General features: G+C 49.0%; 1 pseudogene; it reads right to left on the bottom strand.

The window, feature by feature from the left end:
- Positions 1-8,161: 8,161 nt before the first annotated feature.
- Positions 8,162-8,314, bottom strand: LOC119459809 (U4 spliceosomal RNA; annotated as a pseudogene).
- Positions 8,315-8,717: the final 403 nt, after the last annotated feature.

The following is an 8,717-nucleotide window of genomic DNA, read 5'->3' as shown; positions in this document are numbered from 1 at the left end:
CGTGTTAAAAAATATAAACACTCCCCTGTGCTTGCCTTGGTTTCACCGACTGATGCTTTCCTTCATGTGTATGTCATAACGAGAGCCTCAGTTCCCCCACCCCCCCTTGTTTGCAGATCACCTGCAGCGAGTCAAAGCTCGCATGAACAGGCATTTCTCTGACTCCCTTCTTACATGAAGCTAGATATCAAAGAACGCTAGCGTTGTGGTGTCGCGATGGTGGAGCGAAGGACGTCATCGGTCTAAACAGATGCATATAGCTATGTTAGAAAATGTTTAAAGATCCGTTTAGCTATGTTCTAGTTCTCCTTTGCGGACTTATTCGGTTTATTCTTCCAAAATATCGTCTTACTAATTCAGCCAGGTGCCATTTCTCTTGCAATTCATCCGTAAAACTGCTAGTAGGAGTAGAAAAGGCTGACAGCACTGGCCGAGAAAGAGCTGCAGGGTTTTGACATTTTGTCTGTTTGTTCAGACAAAATGTCAAAACCCTGCAGCTCTCTCTGTTCACGCCCAAGCCGACCTCTCTGCCTTCCTGCAAATAAACCTCTCTCTCTCTCTCTGTTTGTTCAGGTACTGGTAGAAAATATACAGCGCTGCCAAAACAAATTTTGAATCCGGAGCTGGGTAGGCGACCAATCTGGCCAGCAAACAGATGTTACTATTTATAATTGTGAAGCCCATGGTTCGATGCACGGTATCGAGCCTAACTGAACTGACAACCGGAAAAACCATTAATGTTGCTAGAATTCGAACGGAACCCGAACCTAAGGATCGTTTCGGCTCCAGAGGCATTTCAAAAGAAAAACAAATAATTGTTTTCGTTTTTGATTAACCCCTTTTTGTTGGAGCTCTTCATCCATGCATTGCCTGTACGTATGGCGCAACTATACTGTCTGATTTGTATGTACACACCATCTTGTCGTGATTTTCTAATTGGCAGAATCTTTAGTTCGGTTTCCATCGCATTTCATCAGAGTGCAGACTAGGTGTTGTGCTAACCTGACAATATTTGCATCTCATCCCATCGCCAGACTATGATGCGTGTTTAGTAGCTGAGACGAGGAGCGGGTGTACTTATTCCTTGTCCCCAATATGACTTTCGACCACCGGCATTGATCTCTTTGTTAGATTCCATTAGCAAAAGGCCGTTCAGTGAAAAACTGTACTGGGTCATTGACTAAGCACATCAATGACGAGAGTCATCAAAGCTCTCTTAGAATATTTGCTTAAGACAGGTCTCGATTCAATACTGTGAACGGGCTCTTCGAACACAAACGAGGATATAATCGCATTCTACTGCCTTTCCTCATCATTACTGTTTGGTCCTCAATTTTTCTCCTGTTCCCTTTGTCCCTGAACAGAGTGACAGACTGCAGCCCTCTGCGTTTACTCAATACAATCTCCTCTCACACTGTCTCCCTCAACAAAGCTTCACTTCACATATATTCCAGCACTTGTGTTGAATCTGCATAATTCTTGTCTAATTACGTGCGGCCTGAAGAACAAACAAGAGTAGTCTTTGAGAGAAGCATAGCAACAGCGTCGAGTTATCGTCCAAAAGGCTGACGCTCGGGGCTTTTGAGAGCGCGGACGCGCTCAGATGAGCTCCTCACCTTTTCAGCTTTTCAAGCGGAATTCTGAAAGTACGACCATTTTCAATATTCCCAATGGATCCGTGAAGTTCACCCGTATAAGAGGATACCAACCAGACCTGTGAGTGACTGAAACTTTTTATTTTCCGACCGCTAACGCAGTTCACCAACGTGCGCGCCTCGCTAACCCTAACGCCGCCGGGAACGCGGCCATCGACGCGCCGGCGAGTGTGCGGTGCTCGCGCGTGCACATGTCGACTTCGGCGGCTCCCGAAACGACACCGATACTCACCAGGCTTTCTGAGCTTCCGGATAACAGCCGGGACAGCATGGACTGCCAGGAAATTGATGCGCCCGACCCTCCCTGCTCGTACGAGCCTCGGACGCAAACCCACAGGACGGAAAACGCCAAGCAGACGGATGGGAACTGGCAAACACTGCTCACGCTCAGGCAGAAGAAAGCCCTAGCACAAGGAAAAAACCAGAAACGCTACTCGGAAAACGCCGGAACATCGACGGCTCACCACACGTCGAGCACACCGGCCCCTGGAAAGCCCAAACGGAAATCTAACTATCGGCGACTGCCCCCTCTTCCCAGAGATGACTTCAAGATCGTTGTGCGTCTACACCAAGGACTGCCCGTCATAAACTTCACCAGCCCGCAAGTACCGGATGCAGTGACTGCGCCCTGCAATGGTCAAGTAAGCGGAGACCAATTCCTACTCCGAATCAAACCCGGGTCGAACATATTTATTGTGTCAACGCCAAGCCAAGAAGTGGTGGACAAAATTCGCCGAATCACTGAACTCAACTTGAATGACCGCGCGTACGCAGTAAACACATACGTGGCGACCGGCGAAAGAACGAATAAGGGGGTCATACATAGCCTCGAACCACGTACGCCCCCCGATACCCCAAGGCCAATCTCCGAATACGCACGCAAGGAGTAGAAATACTTCACTGCGCGCATGCTGGGCGACACAAAGACAGCCGTGATCACCTTTTACGGAGATATCACTCCGAGATACGTCTACTAAAAAGGTGGGGAGCTCGCATGCTATCCTTACAAGAATACCACACAAGTATGTAAGATATGTCACGAGATAGGTCATCACTCGGACGTATGCCCTCAACCGGCCATAGTGGTGTGCCACTCGTCCGGAACGCAGAACCCAGCACCTGATCACGAATGCGCCCCCATATGCAAAGCATGCGGAGAAGGACATTTGACGGGTGACCGCGAATGCAAGAAAAGGCTAAAACCGACAAGGAACCGCTCACTCAAGACCGGAAAGCAACGACAATCAAGAATAGACGCAGCAAAGCAAAAACTGCTCGCGTCACCAAGATGGTTCAGCTCCGAAGATGCCGCACGAAACTCATGGCCGACCCTCACCGACACACAACCAGACTCCCAGACAAGACATCGACTCAGGTCCAGATCCCGATCCAGTTCCAGGTCCAGATCTAGGTCAAGAAGAAGACAAAACCCAGATCCTCCCACCTTCCAATCCTCTAGGGCCCCGAAACGCGAGGCTCCCGTACACAGGGTGTAGAACTCGCAGAAATTCGACAAATTGAAGGTAAGCTGGGCGAGAGTGGTAACCCCTGCTTTTCCCATAACAGATAACCGAGAATATCAAAAAATCATAGCCGAGAACAAACTCCTAAGAGAGAGCCTGCAGGAAATCAAACGAGAGTTGGCGTCCCTAAAGCAACAACATTCTGCCACTTCGCAAAGCACCGCAAAAGCGGGCACGGCACCGGCATCAGAAGCTCAGACTCCGATAGAAAACGTGCTGGCGCAAATCTCGCAACAAATGCAAAGTATGCAGAATTTCCAACAGCAGTTATACGCAGAATTCCAAAACCTTAAAAGCTATGTAGACGAATCAATCTCAAGCTTCAAAGAAACAGTGCGGAAACGTACGAGCGGAAGCCCGGGCGCCCCATCGAGCAGGCGGCCGCGTCAACTGAACACAACAGAAAGCGAGAACAATGGCGAGTAGCCTAACATGCACATCAGACCGACTCGAACTATGGCAGTGGAATTGCCGCACTTTCAACAAAAAAGCGGCGGCCATGCAACAGTTTATAAACGCGGCTTTGATCAAACCAGATATAATATGCTTACAAGAAATCGGTACCAGACCAGTTAAGGTACGCGGATACTATACGATTTTTAACCCCGATTATGCACATGTGGCAACACTGGTGGCCAGGGACATCGCAACGAGTACCCACTACGTACAAAACTGTGCCATGCAGCACCAAATTATGAAAATACATGCCAACAAACGAGGTAGGGCCACAGCCATCATAGTAAACATATATAGCCCGCCAAAAAGAAAGGAGGGGATTTTGAAAATATCCTCGCAGAAACGATCTCCTCACTAGAACGGAAAGACCGACGAGTCTTTTTAGGTGACTTCAACGCCCCTCACACAACCTGGGGTTATAAACGGGACACTACCAAGGGAGCGCTACTATTACAGGTGACAGAAAGATACGGTTTGCAGTTAGAAACGTTTCCAATGGCTCCAACACGCATTGGAAATAGCGTGAACAGAGATACTTTCCCCGATTTGATATTTACCCTCAACTCGGACAATGTGATTTGGCAAAATCTCGACGAAACCCTAGGGAGCGACCACTACATTATCAGCCTATCAATGGACTCGGCAAAAATCTGACGCACCATCAGGAAAGTAACAGTCACGGATTGGTCGGTTTATCGAAACATTCCCTTCCCCGACAACGGGCTCGATAACGCGGAAGAGTGGGTTGCTCACATTCGGGAGGCTCACGGCCGCACCTCTAAACAAATCACCCTTACCACGGAAAACCCCGTAATTTATACCCATCTCCTGCACCTATGGGATTGCAGGAGGGGCCTCACCAGGCGGTGGAAAAGGCAGAGATTAAATCGGAAACTGAGAATCAAAATAGCTGAAATTACTGAAAACGCGAACGACTATGCTAGGAAACTGGAAACCGAAAACTGGGTCCGGTTTTGCGACTCCGTGAGAGGCACACTAACGACAGCCAAAAGATGGGCAATACTGCGAAGCATGCTAGAGCCGGAGAATGCAAAAACGGTCACTAACAGGACCCTAATAACACTCGCCGAGGAGTTCAAGGGCTCGAACGAAGCCCTCATAAGCTTACTTCGGGAAAAGTACATCGGCACGGTAACCATGGCTCCAGTCATACGGAAGCACAATGGCCCCGCAAATGGGATGCTAGACGCTCCGATATCAAAGGCCGAACTATTCGGAGCGGCGCAATCCGCACAACGGAACACCGCCCCAGGTCCAGACAAACTAACTTACGCAATGCTACGAAATCTTAGCGACGAGCATCTAGAAAAGCTCACAGACTACTTTAACCGGCAGGTTTGGGACACGGAAACACTACCGACGCAATGGAAGGAAGTGTCCATAGTTCTTATACCAAAGGCCGGGAAAGCCCGCAGCCTTCATAACCTTCGGCCCATATCTCTCACTTCATGTTTAGGAAAACTATTTGAAAAAGTCATACTAAATAGAATAACTAACCACCTAGAAGAAAACGACTACCTATCTGACAGCATGTACGGTTTTAGGCAGCATTTATCCACGCAAGACATATTCCTAAGAGTGCATGACGAGGTTATCACCAACATCCCAACAGGTGCATAACACGTAGTGGTGGCATTAGATTTGAAAAGCGCCTTCGATGCCATAGCACACGACCTAATTCTGCAAGAACTAAGCAGTACGGCGTGCGGAGAAAAAACCTATAACTACATTCGATCCTTCCTAACGGGCCGAAAAGCCACAATAGGTCTAGGAGAAGTCCGATTTGAAACTCCCGAGGTACCCAATCGTGGAACCCCACAGGGTTCAATATTATCCCCTCTGCTCTTGAATATGGGCATAAACATGCTAGTTAAAGAACTGGAAAAAATACCGGACCTAAACTTGTGCTATACGCAGATGATACACGCTTTGGGTAACAGAAGGATTCCTGGGGCACAAAGAAAGCGTGCTACAAGAAGCAATACAGACAGTACACCACTTCGCAGTAAAGGGCGGTATGGCTTGCGCGCCGGAGAAATCTGAGTTCATCAGAATTCACGGCAGAGGGTACCGGAAACCACAATTCTTGCTCTGGCTCGATGGCGAAGAGCTCAAAGAGGCACAAACAATGCGCGTACTCGGCCTTCGCCTTCAAAGTAACAGGCGCACAGATAAAACAATCAGAACTCTCCGAACGACAGTCAAACAAATCTCTAGAATTATACGAAGAGTGACGAAGCATCGTAGCGGCTTCATCGAGGCCGAAACTTTGAGATTTGTTCACGCCTTCGTCATCAGCCGCATTACATACAGCCTCCCTTACCAGGAGTTGTGTAAAACGGATCTGGAGCAGACAGACGCCCTTATACGAACGGCCTATACGAAGCTGCCATCGGACTCCCTATGAGCACCTCCACGGCTACACTATGTGCACTTAGGTTGTATAACACCTTCGATGAACTTAAGTCAGCGGTATTAATATCGCAAAGAGAGCGCTTAAACTTATCCCCAACCGGCAGAAAGCTGCTAGAAACATTAGGCTACCCCGTACGACCGCACTACTGCGAGGAAGACTTAGTGGCTCTACCTTGAGCGATACGCGAAAACCTCATAGTGGCCCCAGTTCCCCAAAACATGAGCCATTTTTACCACCAGGGCCGGCGCAAGGCTCGGGCACACCAACTTCAAAAAAGATTTGGAAACATGTGCTGAGAGAGAGAGAGAGTAGATTTTAATGAAGAGAAGGGAGGAGAGGTCGGCCTGGAGAGCGTGTCTCTAGCCTGCTACTCCTCACTGGGGTAAGGGGAAGTGGGAGATACAGAGAGAGGTAGGTGACAGGTGATTATGATATCGTAGAATGAGCTACTATTCACACACGTTGTCCAATACGCGGTTGTGCACGTTTCACACACTACACGCAGGAGTAGTGTTGTCCACACAGAATGTCATCCCACAAACACATTTCGCGCACTGCACACTGCACAGTTCCTAGAGACGACCGTCTAAGCCCGTCTCACACATAAAGTTCAAAAGTGATCGTATGGTGCGCTGGGCATGATCAACGCTTCTCCATGCGCCTAAAACCTTGGCTTCCGAAAAGGGGCGGGAGTCCAAACAGTCAACACTACGTTTTAGTGTCCTTCGCTCGGTCGCATAGAAAGATGTGCTGAAGCACTGTACACAGATGCATCTCCGGGGCCAGGTGGCCATATAATAGTGGCCACAAGCTCGACGGATCGATCGAAATTCCAAATTGGCGCGACATAAAGGAGCAAATGGAGCACGGCGGAGACAGCCGCCGTTGCAATGGCAATTAAGGCCAAAGATGCAGCCGGCCAGCCCTCTGTGACTCTCACGGACTCACAGGTGGCTTGTCGCCTGTTCATGCAAGGCAGAGTACCGGCATGTGCCCTACGCATACTAGGTCACACGCTCCGGGAAACGCACAGTGTCATCTGGTGCCCAGGCCACGCGGGGGTTGCGGGCAATGAAAGGGCAGATGCTCTCGCTCGAGAATTGGCTTGCCGAGCGGGAGTGCAGCTCGAGAAACCCCGACTCGATCATTTGACATCTCCACGCGACATCCTTGAGCATCAGCGCTTGGAACGCAGAACATACTCGGGGCCCCATCCGAGTCTGAGCGGAGCGGATGCCCGGGATTTGAGACTAATTCAAACAAATAACTACCCGCACCGCGGGCTGTAGCATGCCATTTGGCCTACGGCCTATCCAGGCCACTGTCCATGGTGGTGGGGGAAGCCAACTCTCGCCCACGTAACGTGGGAATGCACGAGTCGGCCTTCCAAAATTCAATTCCCCCTGTTGGGGTCTAAATTGACAAATAGGGAGCAGCATAGGCGGAAAGTTTTCGTTCTTCCGGGGGGGGGGGGGGGGGGGGTTGGGGCCCGACCAACTTTCCGAAACCTACCCACATATGTATGTATATATATATATATATATATATATATATATGGGTAGGTTTCGGAAAGCTGGCTCGGGCATATATATATATATATATATATATATATATACTCTCTGCAAACAATTATATGTTTATAGCTTTATCGCGAATGCACTTATATCGACCCTTCAGGCAAATTGTCGCGGTTGTCGTCGCCGTGATGTTCCGCATTAAATCTAAAAGCCATATGCATAAGCGACCCTGTGGGTGCGGGAAAAATCACTTAACACTGAGCGGAAAAGGATCGCGGCTTCATGGCGTTATTTCCCACGTGCTCAATATTCGGGTTAGTTGTAGGTCACGTAATCATACGCGAATGGGAAAGAGAGCACGCGACTTCTCCTCCAGCCCTGCCATAGCTGTGAATGACTTTGCGTGGCTGACGCTTATGGGGCCCCCGTGCTAATTTTTGGTAATCATTGGTGGGTGCAATGATAAAGGGCGACCAGGGATGGCTGCTAACTTCATGCGCGCTGTCTTCCTTGCCGGGCGGTCCTTCTGTGCCCCTAGTGTTGCAGAGTTAAGACACAGAGGTCATCGCAGATCACTCACAGAGGCCGTCAGTAGTGGACATAAAAATACGCAGATAATGATGACGAATCTAATTTTCAGAGTTGCGGTTAAAAAGTTTTCAATTAGCAATAGTCGCCCCTCAGTTGTCACTTCAATGGGTACGACACCGTCCTCTGCGCAAAGCTAGAGTTGCGGTGAATCACGCGGCTGTACGAACCGTTCGCCTCCGCTGCCGGCGTTGTTGCTTGTGTTGTGAAAGCGATTGCTCGAGGTCATCCAGTGAGGTATTTACAGGTTTACATGGTCCATGCTTACTATGTACACTATGCTTACTATTTTAATTTTATGTAATGTTTACTACAATTTATATGGCCAGTATAACTAACGTATAGATTTGTGTAAGGGCCACACTTTTCTGTCGCGATTTTGACGAGCCTTTCATTGGACCGGGCCATTTGACTTCAGTTTTCCAACTAAGAGTATCAAATCCACCGTAAACCTCCGCCATACCCTCCTCTCGACATCCAGTCACGACGCGCGAAAGTCCGCTGCGCGCGACAACTAGCTGTTGAGCCCGATCAGAATCAG

Source organism: Dermacentor silvarum, chromosome 7, assembly GCF_013339745.2.
Source record: "Dermacentor silvarum isolate Dsil-2018 chromosome 7, BIME_Dsil_1.4, whole genome shotgun sequence".
Classification (NCBI taxonomy): domain Eukaryota; kingdom Metazoa; phylum Arthropoda; class Arachnida; order Ixodida; family Ixodidae; genus Dermacentor; species Dermacentor silvarum.
The sequence above is the reverse complement of the archived record's forward strand: the minus strand, read 5'-3'. Positions and strand labels throughout refer to the sequence as shown.